Source organism: Limulus polyphemus, unplaced genomic scaffold (assembly GCF_000517525.1).
Source record: "Limulus polyphemus unplaced genomic scaffold, Limulus_polyphemus-2.1.2 Scaffold92, whole genome shotgun sequence".
Lineage (NCBI taxonomy): Eukaryota > Metazoa > Arthropoda > Merostomata > Xiphosura > Limulidae > Limulus > Limulus polyphemus.
The window spans coordinates 835,225-843,981 of record NW_013665702.1 but is presented as its reverse complement, the minus strand read 5'-3'; the positions used below and the strand labels follow the sequence as shown (position 1 = coordinate 843,981).

The window sequence follows — 8,757 nt, the reverse complement described above, 5'->3', positions numbered from 1 at the left end:
TTTATCTATTATAAATGAACTCCCAACTTTAAATAATAACACAACTTCACTACAATTAAGTCTGTTCTAAGTACTTAATATTAATATAATATAATTGCATTATTCTATTCTATGTTTATTTGATTGTCTTTTGGTTTATTTCATACTTTTATTCTATATTTTAATTACTTTTATAGAATGTTTAAACTTTACAAAATGTCTGTACCTGATAATTTACCATGTTCAATATAGCTTGCAGAAGATAGAATATGTATATGTATCCGTTCAAGAATTAAATGTTTGTTACTGAACATACACGTGTCAAATGTTCGTTGTTGCTGCCGTCGTCTTGTTGTTCATGATTAAGTTAAAGTGCGATTAGACATGTTTGTAATAGGTAACAGGAGTCAAATTGTGCCCCAATGAATCAAATACTTCAACAGTAGTCCAGTAATCAACTATACTTAACTGTACCATGGAAGAACCAACAATCAGTTTGTAAACCACTTACGTATGTTCCAACAGTAAAGCATAAAGTTTGTGATGGTTCGAGCCTAAAGTGTAGACAGGGAAAGACTGGTAGAACAGGATATGACCTGTTGAGTAATTTCCCCCTTTTTTGAACTGACAGTAAAATTGAACTGTAGAGTTAACCATAAGGTGTCTTGGCCCGATTAAGGTTGCTTCAACAGCACTAACAGATTGGAGAGAAAGTGATAGTGTGAAAATGTATTTGGCAGGGACTAGAACTTTAACTCATTTATAAAGGTGAAAAATATCCAAAATGTACCTATTTACCTTAAAGCTCCTTTTCCACAATGATGATACAGAACTTTCCAAGATGATAATGTAACAGCCTACCATGCTCATACAGAAAGGAATTGATTTTGCTTCATCTTTCTTGGTTATTAAAATCACTAAATCTCCATCCGGTTGAACATACTTGGAATTAATTGAAACATTTCTTTAAATATCACAATCATTTCTAAATCCTCAGAGACCATAAGCCTCAACGATTTGGGCTTCAATCAAATAAAATGCTTTCTAGCATCTTGTGGAATCTATTAAATGCGGAATCAAACTATTATCGTCAGCTGAAGATGGATGGTCGAACTCAACATAATGTGGGTGTCATACACTCACATATACACGCGCATATGCACACACACACACACACACACACATATATATATATTATTACCACGGTAACGTTTTCTTACTGTGAACACCTTAAAGGAAACTATGAATTACGCCATGCTTTTTAGAACTTTTAAACTTAAATAAATTATACGATTTATTTTAAAGAGACTTTATAATGAACCTGTCGGACTAAAATAACACACTGTAAGATATAACCCGAACTAACAAATTTGTAAGTGTTGTGATACGTTGAGTATCTCCACGAAATACAGTTGTGGAAAAAGTTATTGCACGGACGACAGTGGATAATTCTGCAGCCTTATGCGTTTCAGAACAAGATCGTCAGTTGCTGTGGAAGCTTTCTTCCTACTTCTCTTTCTCCGCTCTACAAAGCCAGTATCTCTATATATCTGCACCCAGTGGTTCACAGCAGACTGGCTAAATTTAATTGTTTTAGCAATCTGCCTTGTCGAAAATCTCTCTTTGTTCAAAGAAATAATGACTACTTCTTTCGTGAAGTTAACTCGCAACCCTTGGCTTTCGTAGCATCACACGCATGGTGTAGTAGATAGGCTTCTGAACTGATTTAGTAAGAACCTCTATTTATAGCGAAAAAAAAAACAGCTGATTCAATACTCATACAGCCTATAAAGCTGCTGATGCAATAATTAAACAGTATTGCATCACCAATGCAACACACTTGCACCTACATACATTAGGGCCTCATAACAGACGATGATTCTAAAGAAAAGTGTGAAAAACTAGGTGTATTCTTCTCTTGCACTTTGTTAACCCTTACCTTTAATCAGTTTTCGATAAGGTTGAGATCTGGTCAAGCATAGTTTCTTGATCCTCCCCCTTCAAAGACAATCTTTCACCTGAAGTAATAAAATAAAACCTAAGATGTTTTTCCAATACATGTAGAGTGAGATTTACTCTTTATTTCATGTCTACTTCATAGAGTGCATGAATATTACCAACCTTTTCAGACCTGTGGCATAGAGCAGAGTCATCTCGGGATTTGTACTAGGCAGCTCCACCGAAATGGTCCCGAATTGTTGGCTTGAAGCAGGACTCGAGGATCTCGATGCAATTGTCAGCATTGACAGCGCATTTCACAAAATGCGGGCGTCCCACACCCTAGTCAGAAATGCATTCTCATATCACCTGACCCTGCGGATGCTTCACAGTTTCACGCTGGATGAAACTCTTTTCCATATAGACATCATACAAAGTGCTTCCCATCAGACTCGTGCAAGTTGAGCTTTAATTCGTCTCAGAAGATTATTTACTCCACATTGCTTCAGTCCAGTCAACATAATCTTTGGCCCAGATGAGCTTCGTTTTCTTCATCTGGAGGGTATCTTTCTTGGCCATCTTGCTGGAAAACCAGCTGAACAAAGGTGAGACCTGACGGTGCGCTCGCCGTGATAGTTACTCTGAAGTTTCCTGTCATGCTCTTTCGAGAACTGTAAATGTCAGAACTAGTGTAACATGGTTATGGACATTGTGTGGTGTAAGCTGGCTCATATGTTTGTCATCCAAACACATAATTACGCAACTTTATTAACAAATCAACCGTGACGAACGTATTACAGCAGATGGTCAACAAATACTTAGCAAATACTAAAATGTTCTCTGAGTAAGAAAAGCTAGATTTAAAGGTAACACCACTAATGTAATTGATAAACAGTGGTCACAGAGTGTTTCATGTTTTAATATTTGGATGTGCCTTCTCTGGCCTTGATAACTGCTTTACATCGCCGTGACATAGAGTGCACAAAGGATTAAGTGTAGTAAGGGTGAGTTTATGATGTCACATTCGGATTAGGACTTCCTGTAGTTCCAAGGTGCTTCTCCCACGATGTACAGTCTCGTAAAAAATTACAGGCACCAAGTGTGAACAAATTGGTTGATGCATGCAATATTGTTTCCACCATAAGTTTCTTAGTATAGAATGTCTTATCATATTTTGTTTTATTTGTTGTGTTTAAGCAAATAGCTACACAATGGGCTAACTGCGTTGTGCCCACCACGGGTATCTAACCGATATTTTAAGCGTTATGAGCACACAAGTTTACCGCTGAGCCATAAACCTGACTAAAACTTCCAAAATGCACAATCTCGTAAAAATTACAGGAGCCACGAAAAGTGTGAAAACATTGGGCGATGAAATAATTTTTTCCATCTCTGTTTACTTTGGACGTGATGAAAAACGTAGTCTTGTCAAGGGATAAAAAATGAATTCCATTTTAACTTGTCTGTAAAAACATCATCTGTTTACGTTCATACCATTGATTATCAATATTTTCCAAGTTTTTTATTCTTACCATGCCAGTAATAAGATCTACATTCAAACGTAATCATCATCTGACCTAAATGTCTTATACATGAACACCTTAATAATTGCTCCTAATAAAATAAATAGTGATGTTATTATCTGCACACATCATACCTTATCACATGTTTTTCAGTCTCTTATTGAACGGGAGATTTTCAGTTTTGTTTTCTTAATACCAAACAACTTTTATTTAAACAAAGAATGTGCGACAACCTTCCAGAGCAATGCAGCAAATCTTGGCTGGATTTAGATATTGATCCACCGCCTTCCATCAAAACTAACTCAATTTTCAGTACGTCCAACCGACGCATTATTCGTTCGTTGCAGTGAAAGGGAGAGTTTAAAAACTAAGAAGTGGTTATAAACCTCAAGTTTTAGCGTTTTTCGTATTCTTACAAGAACTTTCGTATCAGATATAAGTTGTACTTTAATAAAGTTTTAAGCAATACATTTAGTTACGACTTTTAATAATTGTTAACAGTTTGAAGTTTGCTACAGATCTTTACTATAGTATTAAAGGAGTGTGATTACCTTTACACAAAACCCGTAAATGCAACTTTCATAATGCTATATAATAGAGAATGTTTTTAATACAGCTACCGTACTTCATATTCCAATCACTAGGGGAAAAGATCAACTCTTTTGGGGGGATTTTGTGGAACTACAATCTTCCATATTTTTTACTTTAATATCTGAATTAAATGTAAATAACAAAATGAAATTACTTATTAATTTTAAATGGTCAGATATGCATAATTATCACTAATTGTTCAGAAAAATAAATATGTCCCCCCCAGTGAGTCAGCGATAAATTTATGAATTTATAATATTAACATTCAGGGATCGATTTCCCATGGTAGATATCTTGCAAATAGCTCATTATGTAGCTTTGCGCTAAAACAAAGTAAATATATGATCTATATATACACTACTAAAGTTGTTTGTTGTGCATAAAAAGCCCTTTAGTTAGTAGGTGTACATAAATAGTCAAATAATTTGATTCTTTATGTGCGACTGTAACAACTATAAGACTATAACACCATTAGGACTCTAAGCACGATTAACAAATATAGAACCATGTACGAATATAACAGCTATAGGACTATGTACGACTGATAACTGTAGGACTATGTACGACTAACAACTGTAGGACTATGTACAACTAATAATTGTAGGACTATATGACTAACAACTATAGGACTATGTACGACTAATAACTGTAGGACTATGTACGACTAATAACTGTAGGACTATGTACGACTAACAAATGTAGTCTATGTACAACTAATAATTGTAGGACTATATGACTATGTACGACTAATAACTGTAGGACTATATGACTAACAACTATAGGACTAATAACTGTAGGACTATATAACTAACAACTATAGAACTAATAACTGTAGGACTAAAAATTATAGTATTCTTTTTACATATAGACTCAAACAACTACAGGACTGTGTGTACTACCATAATAATAGCTGTTTTCGTCGTACATAAAGAGTCCTAATGTTAGTCGTATAAATAGTTTGTGTAAAATTTGCAGTTGTATAACAGCACTGAATAAAAATTCTAAATGAAATCTGTATTATAGAATATTGTACCAAGCGAAAATGTTTATACTGTAATCATTTTTGGAATGTTACAATTACTTTATAATGAAGAAAACTTAATACATTATAAATTCGTTATCTAAAACACTTTGTCTAGTTTACTGCAACGTTATCTGTCTCGTTTGTTAAAAAGGTACAAGCTATAAAGGAAATACCATTGTATTAGTGAGGCATACAGCGCCAATTAAAAGCCAGTTTGTTCGTATTAGTGAGGCATAGAGCGCCAATTAAAAGCCAGTTTGTTCGTATTAGTGAGGCATAGAGCGCCAATTAAAAGCCAGTTTGTTCGTATTAGTGAGGCATAGAGCGCCATTAAAAGCCAGTTTGTTCGTATTAGTGAGGCATAGAGCGCCCATTAAAAGCCAGTTTGTTCGTATTAGTGAGGCATAGAGCGCCCATTAAAAACAGTTTGTTCGTCAATACTTGTAGTTGAAGTAATTTGTTGATATAATTACAGGTTTTGGGTTGCAATTTATCTGTGGTAGGTTTATGTCCTAAGCAGTTAAAAGGATCTTTGTTTTGATATGTCGTTCTTAGTGTATTCATTAAGCAATTCAACAAGGAACAAATGAAAACTAGCTTTCTATAATCAAACATTCTCTCCTTAATAATGGCTTAGTTCATGTGCTAGTGCAATACTGTTTAAAACAACGACCAGATAAAATAATTTAATCCATGTAAATGCACTTGTTCAATATTGTTTACACATAATACCAATATTGTTTACACATAACACAGCATTCAGATGGAAGCGTTTAGTGAGTTGTTTGTTTTTTAGAGCAAAGCCACATTGGGCTATTTGTTGAGTCCACCGTGGGGAATCGAACCACGGATTTTACCGTTTTAAGTCCTTAAGCCTACTGCTGATCTACTGGAGAACATGCGTTTAATGAAACTGTTTGTTTAGCACTTACCCATTATTTTAACTATTATTTATTTTCTTCGGCACATAAAAGCATATATCCAATAAAAGATCTTTGTTAAAGCCAATAAGGTATGACACATTCTGAATGTAAGCGTTTCAGTAATACTTTTGTTTCATATATTGTAAATATTTAATATACGTACTCGTATGTCTACGTGTAAGGTACTGCGTTTTTTTCTTTGACAGTTCAACATTTTCAAGATTCATCCTTAAAAAAAAAGAAAATTTATTATTAAAACCCCTTTATGACGTATATTTCCTGCAACAAAATGTATAACACTTTTGATAGGAGTTCTGCGAGTGGGAATAAACTCTAATCCAAATAATTCCATTCTTTATTATGTTTACCAAGCATATTACCGGTATTTTTATAGAACTTACGCAACTATGATGTTACATTCCCAAAAGAAAAGACATTTGTTATGTTTTTAATTTTACTGCTATCTCTGGTAGATTACGAAGATAAATTCGAATAAAAAAGGCTTAACTTTATTCTGTATAGATAATTACGGTTTCTTATTAATAAACATGTGATCTTAAAATGATTTATATTAAAGTTTATATATATTTGGAGTTACAAAGGTTTACGTGTGACATCATTCAATTTTGTTGCTTCAGGATAACAGACATAATTTACTGTGGATAGCCAATAAATTATAATCTTCACCTCGAAACGTGTGTAGATAACCAATCAAATACAATCTTCACTTCAAAAAATATGTAGATAGCCAATCAAATGTCATTTCCATCTCAAACCTCGTGTAGATAATCAAACAATCATCTCGTATAAATTTACGTACATAGCCAATCAGATATAGTTTTTTTTTTACCTCAACCTTTGTGTGGATACCTAATAAAATACAATCTTTACCTTAGTTCCTGTTTGCATCCCCAACTTTTCAGGAATTTTTCAGATTCTTTCTGAGAAAAAGACAACTTAAGAATAATAAACTATTTCATCTGTATATTTTTTCTTGTCAAATCCTCATTCTTCTTTTTCCTGGTTTAGTTTTACAAGCACAAGCTATTGAGATCTAAGTAGTTATCAAGTTTTATTCGTCTGTTCTTATGAATAATTCATTGATTCAATGTTTGTTTTTCAGTCATGTTTTCGAAAATTAAACATGGTTTTTTAAGCTTTAAAATATATTGTACTACAAGATATTATAGTTCTAGAAAGCTCTTACTACACGGGAATATGTTAATCAAGTTTTCCAGCCAAGAAAAGCTGTATCTATACGTACATAATAAATCATATATGTTTGGACAAGGTTCGTGTTTTGTGAGACCAATATAAACATTTAGATATCTATGAAAATGCTATCATCTTAGTGCATAATATCATACCACGTGTTTTCCTAGTAGTTAGTATGCCCGGAAAGTGAATTTAAGAATATCAAATTCGTATCCCATTGTCTGAGGCCGTGGGTTCACTATAAGAACGGTTGACAAATCTCATTATTCAGTAAGGCAAGAGTAGCCCAAAGGTTGGCAGTGGGTGCTGTTGATTAACTGCCTTTCCTCTAATCTATCATTTCAAAATTAAGAACGGCTATGCAGATATAACAGTTTCTATAATTTTGTGCGAATATCCTAAAACAAATTAATAGATAATATGAAATTATTCTTTGGTTCAAATATAAATAAATGTTATTTCAGATAACCCTTTCTCAACTGGAGAACGCTAATTATTGAGAAAACTTTAAACCATTCTAACCGACTGAATGAATCGACTATGATTTGGGAAAAAAATATTTCTAAATCTCTCAGGCGTAGCTCTGTTATATCAGCAGCCAAAAATTATAGAATCTTTGTTATTTTTACTTCTTACTCCATGCTAATAAAATGCATTATGCGGGTAGGCGTGAATTACTTGGTTGCTACACGTCTAAACGTTACATTATCACGGTCTAGCTTCTTCAATCGAAATAAACGTGGGGTTTGCGTGTACAAACATAGACTTCATTAATCCCTTTAATATACATTAGGTAAAACCTTAGGAACTAATACGTGTATACATTGAGAAAAAGCTTGGAGCAAACACAGGTGAAATCTAATCACTGAAAACCAGTGAAGCAGTAATGTATCTCTTCTCCTCTCCCCGGTGAATCAGTGGAAACTCTGAGAGCTTATAATGCTAAAACTTTTGTTTTGATACCCGCAATGAGAAAGGCATAGATAACTCATTGTGTAGCTTTATGCTTTGACAACAAACAGACGAAAATTAATGTAAATATTCATTAAATAATTAAGTAATAGGATTAGTTATGTACGTGCGATTTTTATATATTATGCATTAATGTTTCTGTACATAATTTCTCATTGCTTTTCTATTTGAGTTGAGTCATCTGTAAAACAATAGCTTCTATTACGTCTGCTTCATGACCTGTTGAAATACAAATAATGCTGAAAAAAAAATCGGGAAAAAAAGTTATGGGAAACAACAAATCTACCAATTAGTACATCTAAAATATAAGCAAGACTATCAACCAGTACATCTAAAATATAAGCAAGACTGTCAACCAGTACATCTAAAATATAAGCAAGACTATCAACCAGTACATCTTAAATATAAGCAAGACTATCAACCAGTACATCTAAAATATAAGCAAGACTAGCAACCAGTACATCTAAAATAAAAGCAAGACTATCAACCAGTACATCTAAAATATAAGCAAGACTATCAACCAGTACATCTAAAATATAAGCAAGACTATCAACCAGTACATCTAAAATATAAGCAAGACTATCAACCAGTA

The 8,757-nt window shown here is 33.5% G+C and overlaps 1 protein-coding gene across 2 annotated transcripts in view; it reads right to left on the bottom strand.

The window, feature by feature from the left end:
* LOC106468884 (para-nitrobenzyl esterase-like) overlaps nucleotides 1–8,757 on the bottom strand; it is a 77,615-nt gene that overhangs the window by 53,180 nt on the left and 15,678 nt on the right. Inside the window, exon 2 of one of the 2 annotated variants that reach the window (XM_022398019.1) lies at nucleotides 6,142–6,206. The exons of the other annotated variant lie outside the window; for it this stretch is intronic. The gene's annotated coding sequence lies outside the window, so the exon portion shown is untranslated. The remainder of the gene's footprint in view (nucleotides 1–6,141; nucleotides 6,207–8,757) is intronic. 2 annotated transcript variants of the gene reach the window in all.